This window comes from Pistacia vera, unplaced genomic scaffold, assembly GCF_008641045.1.
Source record: "Pistacia vera cultivar Batoury unplaced genomic scaffold, PisVer_v2 Contig592, whole genome shotgun sequence".
Lineage (NCBI taxonomy): Eukaryota > Viridiplantae > Streptophyta > Magnoliopsida > Sapindales > Anacardiaceae > Pistacia > Pistacia vera.
In genome coordinates, this window is record NW_022196437.1 from 47164 (window position 1) to 66752 (window position 19589).

Here is a 19589-nt window from a genome sequence, read left to right on the forward strand (position 1 = left end):
TTTCAAGGATTTTAGAGGGCTTTTTGAATAGTTTTGGTAGAAAGTTAATCTAAAGCATCCTAAGGTAAGGATTATTGCTTTAGATGTGAATTTATTTATAGATATGTTGAAGTCTTATAGTATTGTTGGTTAAAGTTGTAGAGAAAAGACTATCTACCAAAGGAAAATAAGTTCTAGTGGAGTCACTCAATCACAAGGTAAGTAAATCCAACCTAAGCTAAGATTTAAGTGATTGAATGATGTGTAGAGATTATTTATATGAATCTTGCATGAAAACTTTATACTTGAGATGAGTAATTGGAATTGTTATTGAGTTTGATGATGGTTCATGGTTGGATTTCCACCATGAGAAGGGTTGGTTGTGTTGATAGAATTTGATGGAAGTTTAGATGAATTTAGAAAGAATTTGGGAAGAGTATTTGGAGTGTGTTTCCTTGACAGGATTTGTGATGACTCAAGGGAGTGTCACTCCAATTTCGGATGATTAAAGAACGAAGTAAAGTTATAATTAAAGTAGAGTCTTTGTATGCACGTGAGTTGTTTGATGAAATGCATAAGAGACGCATGAGTAGGAGTAGAGAACCTTAATTATTGCTACATGGCATAATTACATTCCATTAGTGCATTAATGAGCATGAGTCATTCATATGAATTAATTGTGCATTGGAGAAGTAGCTTGAGAAAGAGTAGAGAATTTTGAGAAGCAACTAATCTAAGAGTAAAGAGAAAGAGAGATTAAGCACTAAAGAACAAAAAGAGAAAAGTGCTAAAGAATAGAGTAGAGTAGGTTGTGCGATGGGGAACCCGTGAGTAATGGGTAGAGTATTCCTGCATGTACGCCTCAATGAGAGAGTGGCCTGAGTATGAGAGAGAAAAGTGGTATGGCCCGTGAGAGTGCATGCGGATGAGGGCTATACCCGAGAGAGAGAGAATATACACTCACATGGCCAAGGGTTTCGAATCCATGCATAACCGAGCCTAATCAGTTGAGAATGAGTAGAAGTCACATAGAGCGGGAGCGAGTCTCGGCCGTGCCTCTGGTAAGATGGGGCCGTGACATACAAAAGACAGTTAGTAGAAAAGAGTTATGAGAAAGAGAAACAAAAAGAGAAAATGAAGAGATTGAAAAAGAGAGAGAGTGCATGAGAATACAGCAATTGTAAGGAAAGAATTGAAGAAAAAGAGTTACGGGGATAGAGAAGTAGAGGATTTACTTACTAAGCCTTATTTGTGCTCATCCCATTGTTTTTCTATGTTTTTGCAGGATCTAGGTGAGGACGCAGTCGGATGGATGTCGGCAAGCAAGGAGAAATAGCTACACTGTCCACCATGTTTAATGATTTTTGTATATGATCCTAGCTTTGTATAAAGATTGTATATATTTAATAAAAGAAAATTTGGGCCCAACCATTTATGTTATCATACATGTATTTTTATTATGTATATTTTATGAGTATATGAGTAGAAAGCAGTCGTTACATTGGTGTAGTTTGACACTGGCCCGACGTAGTTCTATTCAAAGTTATCAATACGATAGTGATTGGCTACATTGAGAAGTGTATCGAGACTATGGTGGATCGACAAAGGATTCATCACTCTTGGGTACGGGAGAAGTTATCTCACTGGTTAATTCAGTAAATGGCAATGACACTAAATATGTGGCCACAGTGGGATTGAGTTGTTGTTCAATCTAATTTAATATTCCTGTCATTGGTCCAGTAACTGAACACAAACATGTCGAGGATATCTGAGGTTAACACTATTTATGTACCTCAGTCTCGATGAGATAACAGTTGATGATAGGATTTGAATGCATGGTAACCATATCATTGACAGGTTGCGGTTTCGCTGAATCTGAATCTATCGAGTGGCCATTATGCCTTACTAGGGGCCAATCTTGGTCTGTGTGTAGTAAGACGATTAATTGGTGTTAATCGCGATAGTACACACTGTCTATATGATGAGGAGCCTACGGGTCACACACTTAGAAGATAATTTAAGAATCAATTTGTGAGAAGGGTATTTTCATCTTTTAGGACGAAAGGGTATTTTGGTAATTTCACAGTGCAATCAAATTTGCTGAGGTTGTTGCCTATATTTAATTTTAATATTAAAATTAAATTTGTGAGAGTATATTTAAATATATCTCTGTATATATTTAAATGAATTATTATTATTAATTAAATGTTAATATATTATTATATATGAATTGATTTTAATTATAATAATAATTAATTATTTAAAATACCATAAAGGGTGTGTTTGGTTGCAAGGGTGAACTAGGGTTGGAGCCCATGGCTAGTCCTAAGTGGAATAGGGTTTTAATTGTTGCACTGTATAAATGCAACTTAAAAATTAAAACATAGGGAATTATTCATTCAATTAAAACCCTAGCCACCCTATCTCTCTCTCTCAAGAAGAAAACTTTTCTTGTTCTTCTTTCTTGATTCTTGAAGCCCTTGATTGTTCTAGCAAAATAATTAAGGTTTATGCAGATTATCTTTGTGTGGACTTCCGTGAGTTCGATCCTACTTTGGATCAATTAGCGAAGAATCACGTGAACAGTTGACATGAACAGTAGACGGTGAACAGTAACAGTGAACAGTGTTCAGGTATGAAATAAGAGATATTCGCAGGAGCCTCCAAACGTACGTAATTATTCTAATCCTTGAATAGATTTTTATTTATAAACATGTAAACGGTATTATCTATACTCAGATCTAGGCAAAGAAAGGTAATTGATTTACCAATCAAATTTTTGTTTTCTGTTGCATATGGTAGATCAATTACTTACAGCTTAACGTTTAGGGTTTAGGGTTTTTTAGGGTTCAAGGTTTAAGGTTTAGGGTTCTTTAGGATTTAGGGTTTAGGGTTTAGGGTTTAGGGTTTTTTAGGCTTTAGTGTTTAGGGTTTTGAGTTTAGGGTTTAGGGATTAAGGTTCAGGGTTTTTTTGGGTTTAGGGTTTAAGGTTTTTTAGATTTTAGGGTTTAGGGTGTACGATTTTTTAGGGTTTACACTTTTTAAGGGTTTAGAATTTGGGCTTTAGCATTTAGTGTTTAGTGTTTAGAGTTTAGCATTTACAGTTTAGGGTTTAGGTTTTAAGGGTTTAGTGTTTAGGGTTGGGGTTTTAGCATTTAGGGTTTAGGGTTTAGGGTTTCAGGTTTAGAGTTTTATGTTTTTTAGTGTTTAAGGTTTAGAGTTTAGGGTTTTTAGGGTTTAACGTTTGGGGTTTAGGGTTTAAGTTTTTTAGGGATTATGGTTTCAGATTTTTAAGGGTTTAGGTTTTAGCGTTGTTTGGGCTTTAAAGTTTAGGGTTTAGGGTTTTTTACGGTTTTAAGGTTTAGGGTGTAGGATTTTTGTAGGGTTTATGGTTTTTTAGGGTTTTTTCAGGTTTAGGGTTTAGGTTTTCGGTTTTAGCATTTAGGGTTTAGAGTTAGGGTTTTGGGTTTTTTAGGATTTTGGGTTTTCTAAGGTTTAGGGTTTAAGGTTTTTTAGGCTTTAGGGTTTTGCATTTTTTTAGGGTGTTAGGTTTTTTAGGGTTTAGGGTTTCGGGTTTTTTAGGGTTTAGGGTTTAAGTTTTGTTAAGTTTTAGGGTTTAGGGTTTTAGGTTTTTTGGGGTTTGTGGTTTGTGGTTTAAAGTTTTTTAGTGTTTAGTGTTTAGCGTATTTTATGGTTTACGGTTTTTAGAGTTAAGGGTTTTGGTTTTTTTAGCGTTTAGGGTTTAGGGCTCAGAGTTTTTTAGGCTTTTGCATTTATGGTTTCAAGTTTTTAAGGATTAAGGGTTTAGGGTTTAAGGTTTTTTTAGGTTTTAGGGTTTAGGGTGTATGATCATTTTAGGGTTTTTGGTTTCTTAGGATTTAGTGTTTAGGGTTTTGCGTTTAAGGTTTAGAGTTTCGGGTTTAAGGTTTAGGTTAGGGTTTAGGGTTTTTTAGGGTTTAAGGTTTATGATTTAGGGGTTTTTAGGGTTTAAGTTTTTTAGCGTTTAGGGTATAAGAATTTTTAGGGATTAGGGTTTTGGGTTTTGGGTGGTTTAGGGTTTAGGATATAGTATTTATGGTTTAGGTTTTTCTAGGGTTTAGGGTTTTTTAGGGTTTGTGTTTTTTTAGGGATAAGTGTTTAAGGTTTGGAGTTTAGCATTTAGAGTCTAGAGTATAGTGTTTTTTAGGGTTTAGGGTTTATGCTTCAGGACTTGGTTTTGGGTTTTGGGTTTTTAAGATTCAGGGTTGGGGTTTTTTAGGTTTTAGGGTTTATGATTTTTTAGGGTTTAGACTTCTTAATGGTATGGGGTTTAGGGTTTAAGGTTTTTTAGTGTTTAGGGTTTTTAAGGTTTAGGGCTGAGGGTCAAGGTTTTTAAGGATTTAGGGTTTAAGGTTTTCTGGGATTTAGGGTTTCGGGTTTTTTATGATTTAGGGTTTAGGGTTTTTTTGGGTTTAGGTTTTTTTGTGTTAACGATTTTTTAGGGTTTAGGGCTTTAGGTTTTTTAGGGTTTACGGTTTAAAGGTTTTTAGGGTTTTTAAGAGTTACGAGTTTAGTGGTTTTTAGGGTTTGGGTTATTTAGGGTTTACGGTTTAGGGCTTAGGCTTTTTTAAGCTTTAGAGTTTCAGGTTTCTAGTTTTTTAGGATTTAGGCTTTAAGGTTTTTTAGGTTTTAGGGTTTGGGGTGTAGGAGTTTTTTAGGGTTTAGGGTTGTAACGACTCCATTCTACTCATATTCTTTTCAAAAATACATAATAAAAATACAAGTACTATAGCATAAAAAGTTGGGCCCAAATTTTTCTTTTATTAAACATATACATTCTTTATACAAAACTTGTATTACGTACACAAAACTCGTATCATGTACAAAAATATCAAAAACAAGGTAGATAGTGTAGCCATTTCCCTTCGCTTGCCGACGCCCAACCGACTGTATCCTTACCTAGATCCTGCAAAACATAGAAAACAACGGGGTGAGCATAACTAATGCTCAGTAAGTAAATCCTCTACTCATCTATCCCCGTAACTCTCTCTCTCTAATTCTTTCCTTACAATTCTCATTTCCTCTCTCTTTAATACTTCTCTCTGTTTTCTCTCTCTGTTTCTCTTTCTTAGAACTCTTTTCTACTAACTCTCTTTAGTAAGTCACGGCCCCATCTTACCGGAGGCACGGTCGGGACTCGCTCCCGCTCTCCGTGACTTCTACTCATTCTAGCCGATCGGACTCGGTTATGCATGGATTCGGAACCTTTGGCCATGTGAGTGTATAACTCTCTCTCTCGGGTATATCCCTCATCCGCATGTACTCTCACGGGCTACACCACTTCTCTCTCTTATACTCATGCCGCTCTCTCAATGCGGCGTATGATAATCATATTTTACACTATGATTTTGCATTGAATTTTGATAGGATTTATGATACTTTTCATTCAATTTGGGCCATAATTGCTACCTAATTCCATTAATTTGTCTTTGCAGGCCTAAACGATGATTTTGAGCATAAATGACAGTTTTGAGCGTAAATTGTGTAACTTGAGCTTGGAAACTCGGAATGACCTGAACTAAGAAGCTTTGGAAAGCTAAGAAGAAAACCTACAACTTTCATGTTTTGGGTTTTTCCTAATTCTGACTGGACAATGGTGAACACTTGGCTTGAAGTTGTGAAAAGTACGCTGGGAACTGAAGAAAAACGTCTTTGGACAGCTTTATATTTTCGCATAACATGAGCTATAGACCTCGGATTGTGCTGATTATTGAACGACCTGAAGGATAACTTAAATTGCAATTCATATGTTTAACACCTTTTCAGATTCAGACTCATCATGCTCATATTTGGCCCGAACGTCTTCGCCACGGCGAAGACAAAGCTTCGCCGCGGCGACCTGCGTCAGATTTAAAATAAACGACGCGTTTTGGCTTGCTAGGGCTTGATCCTTAAGTGAGAGAGGTATAAATTAGAGCAAAAAAGGAAGAGAAAGGGGTCTTGGTTCGTCATTTGGGAGGCAGCTCATGGAAGGAGAAGATTATTGAAGATTTGGTCTCAAATTAGGGTTTGATGTAATCTTGATACAATGATTCAAATTTATATGAATTATTACTTGAGTTTTAATTTCATGATTGAGTGTTTATCTCTTTGCTTAATGACTTTTGGATGCTTGATCACCATTCAAATGTGTGTTGTTCATATGAGACTGAGAAGTGATTTGTGATTGTGCCTCTTGGGATAAATACCGTAGATTAGCAAACACTAGAGATAGGTTTAGGATCTATGAATCTAGTAGAAATTCCATAAAGCTTAAAGACTTTGACTATTAATCTTCAATTTGTTGGGGTGCGGAACTTAATAGGGATAAGTAGGGAAATGTAGCCTGAGAAGGTATGTTTTACAACTTAGGAATTCGATTTTCAATCAAGGAATTAGAGTGGAGTGGAAATTTTGCAGTGTCTATTTTGGACAGATTGATGTTGAATTGGAGGTTTAATTCCCAAATTTTGGTGGCTTAAGAAAGAGATAGAAATCTAGCCAAATTAGGGTTACTTTGTGCATATAAGTTGTTTGATGAAATGTCAAAGAGAAGTGTTTATATGAGTATGATTATATGTTATATTAGATGAGTTTGTAGATGTAGAGAATGGCATGTTTTCATTCCTTATTGCATAATTGCATTTAAATATGTGAATTTAGAAAGAAGTATAAGCATAAAACCATCTATATGCATACATATTCATCAGAGCATGAAAGAACTAATGTTAAAGATTAAATAGAAAGAAACGAGAATATTAAAAAGTTCCAAATCTGAATTTTAGTTAAAGAGTGTAGAAAGATAAAAACAGAAAAGGTGGTTGCGATAGGGAACCGTGAGTGACAAGATTTTCCCCACATGCACACCGCCCTTAGTGAGCAGCCTAAGAAAAGAAAGAAGAACTTGTACAGTCCCTAAGAGTGCATGTGGATGAGGGCTATATCCAAGAAGAGAATATCAATCAAACGGCCAGGTTCCAAATCCATGCCTCAACCGAGTCCATCGGCAAAAGAATAAGAAAAGAAAAAGAAAAAGAAAAGAATAAGAAAAGAAGAGAAGAGAAAAGAATAAAAGAAGAGAAAGAATAAGAAAGAAAAGAATGAGAAGAATAGAAAGAATAGAAAGAAAGAAACAAAGAAAGAAAGCATCAAAGAAAGAAAAAAACAGAATAAGAACCGAGAAGAATGAAAAACATAAAAGAAAAGGCACCTTTTAACAATTGTGCATTTGCATTTTTATTATGCATAATATCATGCCCATTATCTGAGTAGTAAAAAATTGAACAGAGAAGTGTAATACCCAAGATATACAAGGTATGTTCCTAACCAAAATAGTCCTTTAGATGTTAATTTTATGTTAAAAGCTAAAATCTAACTAAGGGCAAAGTAGTCAATTCATTTGGAACGGTATGAATCAATTATCCTAGAGAGGCTTAGGGGCAAATGGTTATTTTGCTTATGGATAGCATTGAAAAAGTCAAGGATGAGTAGGCTTCATTGCATTTAATGGCATAATTAAGTATAATTATGTCTAGTGTGAAATGACCAAAAGCCCTTATGTGAAGAATTAAGGACTTTAGGTTATCAATTAAATATTGGGCCATTGCATAATTTTGGAAAATAATGAAATATTTTCCTATAAATGAGATGAATTTCGTTCAAGCCAAAGGAGAGAGCCTTTCTTCAACATTTCTTCCATTTCTCTCAAATCTTCCATGAAACAAGCTTCTTTCTTCTCTAAGTTTTAAAGGAGTTTGCTTAATTTTTCAAGGAGACAAATAGGAGCCTTGGTCTTCAATTAGAAGGGTTTAAGGTAAGGATTAAAAACTTAGTTTTGATGTGATTTGAAGATTTGAGTAGATGTTGAGGTATAATGTTATATATGTAGGATTAAGGTGTAAAAGAAGTCAAGGCAAAGGATTTGTTGGAGGAATCTTTAAGGTAAGGAAGAACCTCCCATGACTTAGGGTTTATGCTAGGGTTTATAGATTTTTATAAAACCTTAAATTAAAGCTTTAAGGCATAGAATTAGTTGATGGCAAGTGTAGTTGAACTCATTATTCTACTTATTGCCTTGAATTCATTATACATAGTTATGGCTATTTATGTTTTATGAGTTTTTTATGTTGATTGAAGAAAATGAAGTGTAGATGCTGATTGTGGCAAAACTTGTAGTATGGAGGCCACATGGTGTTGAATGGTTGCTATTAGAAGTGTTGATGTGTTTTTGCATTAGCTTACAATGTTAAGCAATAATGGATGGTTATGGGAATGAGATTTTACACTTCCTTTAAGATGTTAAAGACTATTAAGGGGAGGTTTATTTGATCTATAAGTTAACCTATTGGTTAATGTCAATAGGAATTGATGTGGCATACTTATATGAAAATTCGGATTTGGTGGGCTAGGGGTTTTGTTAACCCGGCTTCAGTATTTCGACCAAAATTGAGTTATAAATCAAAATGAGATGATTTTGAAGCATTAGAAAGCTAAGACACATGCCTGTAACTTTTATGTTCATGCCAGGAGCCAATTCGTTTGAGAAATAGATGGAAAATGGCCTGAAGTATAACTAGTTATTGAAGTTTAAGATTTAACATGATCAATTATTATGTTATGAATGATTATTAATGTATTATTGTAAGTATGCCATGTACTTGTTTACCATTGTTAGATGATCTTTGAATGATATACATGGTCATGATGTCAATGCATGATTATGTTATGAAATGGCATGAAGATGCAATGAATACATGTTTTAGATGATGTATGTGAGCAAGAGGTAATGTAAATGGATTGATTCCATAGATGAATTAAAAGTATTAAGCTCACCAAAATTGTATTTACTGCCATAAGATGTTAGAGATGCAAATAGACATGATGGAAACACGTAAGCATATCCTCGTATATCGGTTGAGAAAGATGAATATATGCTTTGATGCTAAATAACGCGTAAGCACCTCCCTTGATATGAGCTCTAGATGAAATTTGAGGCTAGATGATAGAAGTGCTTAAGATGCTAAGAAAGGTCCGATCGGCTAGACGTTAAATGTTTCATAGCATTTAGTTGCATTACATGAGTATGATGTTATTTACACATGAGATGATTTATACTCATGTTAGATGATTTTAGATGTTATGTCACACATGTGACGTGTGTGTACTATGTTTCATACTTATTTGTATGTGTACACATTGATGTTTACCTAGCCATGATAAAATGATGAAAAGCTATGAATTAAAATAAAGGGGAAGTATCCCTAGATGTAAAAGATAAGTGATGTGTAATAAATATGTTTAAATAAAGATCAAATAGTACATTAAGAATGAAACGATCATTCCTTACTGAGCGATTACACTCACCCTTTCATTGTTAATTGTTTTGCAGGTAGACTAGAAGCGAGGGATGCTAGAGACAGGGACTACACGTGAGGGGAGATGATTTATTGTCATCTCGATGTTTTATCTTGATGTAAATAATGTAAATGATAAATATTTGTGAAATACCTTTGGAAGCTTCCACCCTCTAAATATGTTTTGATTGTATAATTTCTTAAAGTTTGTAAATTATAAGTTTGGATCCTGCGTGACATTTTATATGCATGTTTTGGATATTATTATTATTATCCTTACACATATTTTTTCTAAATACAACTCGTTCGCCAGACATGTATCCTCAGGATTCTCATTGAGGGATATTCAGAGGATACCTGACTGGAGGGGGGTTTTACAGGATAGTACTTTGTGAGTCACGTACCTGTGTGGGCACCGCGAGGAACTCCTGTGTGGGGCCGCGGGCATGACATGATTTGTTCTCTCGGTTTGGCCATCCGTCTGAGGGTGGTATGCTGTACTAAATGCTAACCTGGTACCCAAGTTTCTCTGTAAACTGATCAAGAAAACTAAAACAAATCTGGAATCTCTATCTGATACTATGGTCTTGGGCACCCCATGGAGTCTAACTATCTCCTAATATAAATCTGGGCCAACTGATCTGCTATGGTACTATCCTGTACTGGAAGAAAATACGCGGATTTGGTTAATTTGACTACTATTACCCAGATCGCATTATACCCTTTTTGAACTCTTAGAAGGCATGTAATGAAATCCATTGATATATTTTCCCATTTCCATTCAGGAATGATGAGTGGATGAAGCAATCTCGATGGCCTTTGATGCTCTGCTTTAACCTGTTGACAAATAAGGCATTTAGCTACATAATCTCATATATCTTTCTTCATACCTGGCCACCAATAACTCTTCTTTAGATCTTGATACATCTTGGTTCCTCCAGGATGAGTAGTATATGGTGTGTTATGAGCCTCCTCAAAAATCTTCTTCTTCAACTCAACATCTTGAGGAATGCATATGCGATTCTAGAAACGGAGGATACCATCTAAAAGGTGAAATTCTGATATCTCACCTTCCAACACTTGTCGACTTATTTTTTGACACCACTCGTCGACAACTTACTTTTCTTTAATCTCTTCCAGTAAAGTAGGCTGAATTTCCAACCTGGCAATCCTTCCGGGTATCACCTCAATCTATTCCTTGCACAATTCTTTTAATAATTATTTCTGCATTCTGTGTCGGGACAAATAGGCTTTTCTACTAAAGGCATCAGCTACAACATTAGCTTTTCCAGGTTGACACTTAATCTCACAATCATAACCTTTTACCAGCTATAACCATCTCCTTTGTCTCATATTCATCTCCCTCTAGGTGAAGAAATACTTCAAACTCTTATGATCGGTATAAATTTTGCTCTTTGCTCCATACAAGTAATGCCTCCATATTTTTTAGTGCAAAAACTATAGCGGCCAACTCTAAATCATGCGTAGGGTATCTCATCTCATACTCTTTCAACTGTTGAGAAGCATAAGCTATTACCTTACCCAATTGCATCAACACTACACCAAGTCCCTGAAGCGATGTATCTATATAAATATCATAGTCTACACCCTCTTGTGGTAATACTAGGATAGGAGCTGTGGTTAATCTTCTTTTTAACTCCTGAAAACTTTTTTCATAGGCATCCGACCATATGAAAGGCATTCTTTGTTTGGTAAGAGCCGTATGTGGCTTAGCCAATTGGGCAAATCCTGCTACAAACCGCCTGTAATAGCCTGCTAGCCCCAAGAAACTTATAACCTTCTTTACTGTCTTCGGCTTTTGCCACTCGAGAATTGCTTTCACTTACTAGGATCCACTGATATACCTTCCTTTGAGACAGTATGGCCTAGGAAGATAACTTGATCCAGCCAAAACTCACACTTAGAAAATTTGGCAAACAACTTCTTATCTCGTAATCGCTGTAGCACAAATCTCAAATGTTTTTCATGCTCCTCTCTTGTCTTAGAATAAACCAGGATGTCGTCAATAAATACCACTATAAATCGATCAAGATAATCATGGAACACCCGGTTTATTAAATCCATAAAGAATACTGGGGCATTGGTTCACACCTGGTTTATTTAATATGGTCTTTTTATTAAATGACACTCCCACTATTTTCCTCAAGTCAATAGCCCTTACTATTAACTCGGGAAAGCCTGTTGGCTTTCCTAGTGGACTGAGATTCCATCTAGCCCATTTCAAACCTTCGCTTTGGCGAACAAGCCAAAATGGGTTGATTAGGTAGGCCAACAAAATTAATCCACGCCAGTTGATAGTTTCTACTATCAATCTCAAATATGAAGAAGCCAACAAGCCAATCACACAATCCAATGGCCCCAACCATCGTCCTCAAGTGTGATTCTTAGTATCAGTAGAGTGGACACTACATGCCACCACATACACACAATATGTGTACTTCTCTACTATGCCTATGACGAGTTTATCAACCTTCGCTTTGGCGAACAAGCAAAACCGTCATTTTAAGTCAACCCATCACCATTAAGGAAAACTCTAATGAATTATAACCCCCCACTGGTAGAAGTGTACCCATCGCTTTGGCGAACAAGGTTTCGACGAACAGTGGTTTGATTAAAACCATGGTGATGGAAGGCATACATGACTTAATATACTTTAATTGAGGGTTTATTATTTAATATCTCACCAGATTATTATCTTTGTTAGAATGACATTGTTTGGCATGTTATTGAACATTCAACCTTAGCATGCATTCTAAACAAAATATTAAAATGTGTTGGTACATGGCTCAACTAAAACCGATTTCCTCGAGCCTAGAGGAATCGGTAGGTCACCTAGGGGTCCTGTAATAAATATCTTGAGTCTTCAAGTACAATTGCCTCGTCATTTGCTCCGTCTCAAGTACATTACAAAAACATCATACTAAATTTACAATAAAATTAATCTTAAAGTAATTTTACATCAATAAATTTAGAAACCTCGATTTACGTTCGAGGGGAATGAGAAGAGAAAAGAATGTACATTGAGAAGGAGAAGGAAGGCAGGACACGCAGACCCTATTTTAAAACCTACAGCCATACATACCCAAAAATAATTTAAAACATTCACCATAGGTCATAGGGCTCATGTACCGGGCACCATGCAATATACAAACAAGTACATGGCATACATTTCAAAAACAATCAATTTTTAAATTGGGTGGGTTAATTATTAATTACCCTCTTATATGTGCAAAATGGTTATTGGCTTTATTGGTTGTTAAAAACTACAGTTTGGTCCCTTCGCGAAAAACACAGAATTGGGACAGCAACTTTGTTGCCACGACTAAGTTTTGTTTCGCCGCGGCGAAATAGGCAACCTTGAAAATTCCAGTAAGAACATTGTCACGGTGAAGTTGTTATTTCGCTGCGGCGAAGTCTACAAATCCCAGAATCGTATAGTTCATGTTTTTACAGTTTTTCGTGTAATAACACGTATCCAAATCAAATCGAACGCACAAGCATTCAACCAGGATACCAACCAACCAATAAAACATCCATCAACACATTATTAAACCAATTGATCAATTGAATCACTCATTCAAAAGCAGATTTTGCAGATTTAACAAAAATAACATGTTATCAATCAAATACATGTTATAAATCAAACAATAAACTGTAAAATTTGGTACCCTTGGCTCTGATACCACTGTTAGGAAACCACCAAGTTATGGCAGCAGAAACAAAAATCATAAACATCATGGATCGTTCCTTAGAACCAAGATCAGGGTACAAATTTAACAATCTATGCATTAAATACAAATCTACAGGAAATCAATTTAAAGTTTAGAAACCATACCCACGTTTGGAGTGTACCGCCCACATGGAGGTATGTGATTTAATTTATGCTCTTATACCTTTAGTTGATTTTTGCTAAGGTTATTTTAAGGAAAATGTGAAGAAAATGCCTTAAACTTGCATTAAGGGTAAAATGGTCTTTTTACTCAAAATTAGTTGAAAAAGTGGGGAGTGAAAAGAGATAGAATTTCATGGAGAATGCAATAAAATGAGGGCATTATGGTAATTGACTAAGGGACATAGATGGAATTTTAAAGAAAGTGCAACGGCAAAATGGGAAACTATATATAATTTAGTGTTATATCAAGGATTGAACCCATTTTCACGCCACTTCTCCTCCAAATCCTCTCAGTTTCTCCACTTCTTTTTCAAAAGAAATTCATAGATCTAGGGTATTTTTGAGTGGATTTTCAATCTCAAGCATTTATAGTAAGATCCTTGCACTAAGAAGTTATTTTTTTAATTTGTAAAATGTTGATTTTGATGGTTTATTCTCATAGGATTTAAGAGGAAGAGAGTTTGAGCAAAGAAGATTCTTAAAGGGTTGAATTTGCTCATATCAAAGGTAAGTAAATCCTACCCTAAGTATGATTTAAGTTATGTTGTGTAGAAAATTTTCTTTATGCATATATATGTGTTATATGTAGAATTGTTGATGGATTTGGTGTTGAATAATAAGTAGAACCTATCCATGAGAAGTTGGGTTGGTGTATGTGATACTTGATGAATGATTGGTTGAGATTTGGAAGAGTAGAAGTGAAAATTTTGAAGTGTGCATTTTGGGCAGATTTGGCGTTAATTATGGAGGAGTTTATGCCAAATTTTTGGTGGCCTAAAATAGAGATAGAAGTGTAGCCAAATTAGTGCTAATTTGTGCACGAGTTGTTTGATGAAATGCCAAAGAGGAATGCATGTATGAGTATGATTATGTATTACTTTGGGATGAGTTTGTAGATGGTAGAGAATGACATGTTTGCATTCCATAATGCATAATTGCATTTAAACATAAGAAATTAGAAAGAATTATAAGCATTAAACCATCTACATGCATACATACTCATAAGAGCATAAAAAAACCCTAAAAAGTAAAATATGTTAAAGAGAAAGTAGAAAGAGATGAGAATATGAAAGATATTCAAATCTGAATTTTTAGTTAAAGAAGTGTAAAAAGATAAAAATAAAAGAAGGTTGTTGCGATGGGGAGCTCGTGAGTGACATAGTCCCACATGCACGCCGCCTTTAGTGAGCGGCCTCAGAATTCAGAAACAAGAATTGCACAGTCCGTTAGAAGTGCGTGTGGATAAGGACTGTACCCAGAATTAGAGAATTCACTCACACGACCAAGGCTCCAAATCCATGCCTCAACCGAGTCCGATCGGCAAGAAAATAAAGAATATAAAGAAATAAAGAATATAAAGAAAGAAAGAAAGAAAGAATAGAAAATAAAAAAAAATAGAAAGAAAGAAAGAAAAGAAAGAATAGAAAAGAAAAGAAAGAATAGAAAGAAAGACTAGAAAAGAAAGAAAGAAATAAAGAGAAAGAAATAGAAAACAGAATAAGAAAATAGAAAAGAAAATGCATAATCTATGCATTTGTGCATTGGCATCATGAATTTGCTTAATACCATGCCCATTATCATGAGCAGTGAAAATTAGAAAATTGAGAGAAAAACTGAGAAATAATGAGAAAGAACAGAGAAAGAATAGAGACAAGAACAGAGAAGAATAGAGAGTAATTGGGAAATGAGATGTAAGGAATGAAAATTCAAAAGTTAAGCAACGGAGAGAGAAGGGTAGCATAGTGGGTTTACTTGTGAGTGAACGGTCCCATATACGCAGCGGAAACAAAACAAATATAATATAGAGATCGTTTACATGAGCCAAGATCAAGGGTATAATTTTACAATTCATATTAAAATAAAACCTGCAGGAAAAATAAATCTGAGTTTAAAGAAAACAAACGCACGTTGGAGGCTCCTCCAAATTTGTCAACGAATGTTTTGCTACCGATCTAAGTGTAGGATCGAACCCACGTAGTCCACATGAAGACAAAACAGAATCTCTTTCTCAGCTCAGCATCCTGAGGATGCTTATGCGACTCCTAAAACTGAGAACATCATCGAAAACTGATACTCTGATACTTGCCTTCCAACCCTCGTTGACTCATTTTCTGACACCACCATCGATAACTTGCTTTTCTTTAATCTCTTCTAGTAAGTAGATTGAATTTCTAACCTGGAAAATTTTCCTGGTATCACTCTATCTGTTCCTTGAGAAATCTTCCAATAATTCTTTCTGCACTGTGAGCTGAGACAAAGGCTTTCCCACTCAAGGCATCAGCTACCACATTGACTTTTCCATTTGATACTTGATTTCACAATCATAATCTTTTACTAGCTCCAACCATCTCCTTTGTCTCATTCACTCCCTTTGGTAAGAAATACTTCAAACTTTATGATCGTATAAAATTACTCTTTGCCCCATACAGTAATGCCTCATATCTTTTGCAAAAACTACTGCTGCTAACTCTAAATCATGCTAGGGTATCTTGTCTCATACTTTTCAACTGTCGGGAAGCATAAGCTATTACCCTACCCAATTGCATCAACACAGCACCAAGTCCCTGAAGTGATGCTATATAAATATCATAGTCTACACCCTCCTGTGGTAACACAAAATAGGAGTGGTGGTGAGTTTTCCTTTTAACTCTTGGAAACTCTCTTCACATGCGTCTGACCATATGAAAGGAGTTCCCTTTTGGTAAGAGTTGTAAGCGGCATAGCCAACTGAGCAAATCCTACTACAATTGTCTGTAATAACCTGCAGCCCCAAGAAACTTCTACCTCTTTTACTGTCTTCGGTCTATGCCACTCTAGATTTCCTTTACCTTGCTGGGATCTACGACACACCTTCTTTTGAGACATGTGGCCAGAAGATAACTTGATCCAGCCAAACTCACTTTAAAAATTTGGCAAACAACTTCTTAACTCTTACTCTGTGCAGCACAAATCTCAGATGTTCTCTATGCTCTTCTCTTGTTTTAGAATAAATTAGGATGCCATCAATAACACCACTACAAATCACAAGAAATCATAAACACCCCGTTCATTAAATCCGTAAAGACTGCTAGGGCATTGGTTAACTCGAAAGGCATCCACTACAAACTCATAATGCCCATATCTAGTCTGAAATGCAGTCTTGGCGATATCTTGCTCTGCAACTCTTATTTGATGATAACCTGACCTCAGATCAATCTTTGAAAACACAACTGCTCCTTTAAGCTGATCAAATAAATCATCTCTATGCAAGATAATGGTACTTATTCTTCACAGTCATTTTATTCAACTCTCTGTAATCAATGCACATTTGTACGACCCCTCTTTCTCTCCACAATAGAATCAGAGCACCCCATGGAGAATGGTTGGGTCAAATAAAACCCTTGTCTAGGTTGTCTTGGAGCTGTTTCTTCAATTCCTAGAGCTCGGCTGGGCCATACGATAAGGGGCTTTAGAAATTGGTGCTGTCCTTGGTGCCAACTCAATGCTAAATTCCATTTCTCTTTCTGGAGGTAAACCTGGCAAATCATTCGGAAATACATTTGGAAACTCCCGACTACTGGCACATTTTGGATCTATGATCGATGTACACAACTTCTTTCTACTATCATATTCATAAAATATATCAATAAAAAGACAAATATATTTATCAAAAAGTTGGGTTCAAAAATTTTCTTTACTTAATAAATACATTCTTTACTAGGACAACATTATTTGTACAAAAGACTCTCAAAAAGACAGTGGATAGTGCAGTCAAGTCTCCCCGCTTGCCGACGTTCATCCGACCACGTCCTCACCTATGTCCTGAAAAAACAGAAAAACAATGGGTGAGCACAAAGATGCTCAGTAAGTAATCTTCTACTCTATATTCCTGTACAATCTATTCGTACTCTGTTTACTCTCTCTAGTTTAATCTCTCTTGTTCTTTCTCTACTTCTAATTCTTACCTTCTCTTTTCTTTCTTTCTATTCTCATCACCCTGACTATCATCATACATGGATGAGATATAAAGTAAACAATGCATTTCTTTCTATTCTTTTCTTATTCTTATTCTTTGCCGGTCTTGGTCAATGTATGGTTCGGAACCCTTGGTCATGTGAGTGTACTCTCTCGTGTATAGCCCTCATCCGCATGTATTCCCACGGCTATACAAATTCTGTTTCTCTTCTCATTCCACTCTCTCATGGTGGAGACCGCTCTCTCTCTCTCTTCTCATGGCGGTTTACATGCGGGTAACTCTACACTCACGGGTTCCCCATCACACACTTATTTTCTTTTCTTTTCTGTAGCACTTAATAATCATTTAATTCTCTAGTGCTAATTCTTTCTTTCTCTTTATTCTAGAGAATTGGTTCTTTCTTTATCTCTTTTTAAAGAGTTTCTTTCTCATTTCTCATATTTCTTTCTCATGTGATTACTCAATTAAACATATGCATATGGATGGCTCATGCCTAAATCTTTCTTATTGCATTCATGACATGCAAATATGCTATGTTGCATAAAGTAGGTTCTCTACTTCTACCTATCGATGCTTCTTTTAGATTTCATCAAACAATCTATGTTTGCTTGCATAAACTCTATCTAATTGTTAATGATACATAACACTCTATTCTAATTGTTAGGTTCTCTCTACTTATTTCATACTCATGCATCTTCTTTTAAGCTTTTCATCAAACAATATGTGTGCAGCATAAACTTCTATATCTAATTGTTAATGATACATAACACTCTATTCTACTTGGTAAATTCTTTTCCCTCTCAAATTTCATCCCCAACTAGGCTTCACTCCTTTACCAAAATCCTCACACATGAATCATCTCTCCATCAACACTTACAAATGATATTCATAAACCTTAACCATTGTCAATCCAAACTCTTCAATCATCATCTGAATCTTTCTACATTAACTCAATGAATTCAATTTCACAACTAATTTAATCTACAATTGATATATATCATTAACTCATCAACTAGAAATTCAAGCAGATCATATATAAATCTTACACATAATTCAATCAAGTAAATCACAACTTAGGTGAATTACTTACCTAAGCTCAAGGAGAAACCACTTAAGCTCTCTACTCTTGATGGCTTGATACTTCCTCTTAAACCTTCAATACAAACTCAATAAGGATTCTACTCTTTCAACAATAAAACTTACATCTAGAGTAGGATTCTCACCTTAAGTGCTTAGGATCAACTTGTAACAATTTCTGTCAAAAGCTCTTCAAAGATCCTTAGAAAATTGAATGAAAATTGAGAGAATTGAAGGATGAAAGAGGCGGTGTGAAGAACAAATGAAAGGGTTTCTAAAGCTAAACCCTTAATATCTTATTTCTCCACTCTTTTCCAATATACCCTTGCTCTTTCTTTGAAATTCCACCTAAGACTTTTCATTCGTTGCAAAAACAACCCCATTCAAACTATTCTCCATGCATTTCCTTGCATTTCACTCACCACTTTTCCTGCTAATTGGGGTAGAATGGTCATTGAGTCCCAAAGGAAGATTCTCTAAAACTCAAGGGAAAAATTCAGTCGAGTCTTCGCCGCGGCGAAGCTATTTCTTCGCCCTCGTGAAAACTCACACGCATAACACAAGGTGTAGCACTTCATCGCTGCGGCGAAGCTTCTCTTTGCCCCGACAGAGACTGTAATATCAAGATTCGCCAAGTCTTACAAATTTTCAGGGCAATCACTCACAAACCAATACACACCTTTCACCCAAGGGTAAACCAAGCAATATTAACAACATACAGACTCAAATGAAGATAAATTAACAACATTCAAGCCATTCATCAAATCTTAACTACACGACCTCAAGTGGGGTGTTACAATCGAGGACATAACTGCTTTGCACCACATGGGCAATATCCTCGGAGCACCCTTTTTCTAACATTTTCTAGCTTTTACACTGCTGATTAACAATACTAAGTTGATGGCCCTCTCTGAAACTGAACTTATCACTGTCATCAAGATTAAATTTTGCTTTCTTCTTTCGATAATCAATCTCTACTCCATATCCCCTAGGAAATCTATGCCCAAAATAACATCAAAATTGGGCATATCAAATACAATCAATCCACTGTTAACATCTTTCCATGGATCACTACGGACTCCCCTGAAAGCATCTCTCGAGTTACCACACTATCACTGTCTGGCAATTCTATCTTAATGGGTTGATCTACTGTAATAGGTTTCAAACCTAGTCTCTCTATAATCCCATGTGTAATGAATGAGTGTGTGGCTCCAGAATCAACTAATGCATAAAGGGGAACTGAATGAAATAATAACTGACCAGTAACTACAGATGGGCTGGCCTCGGCTTCACT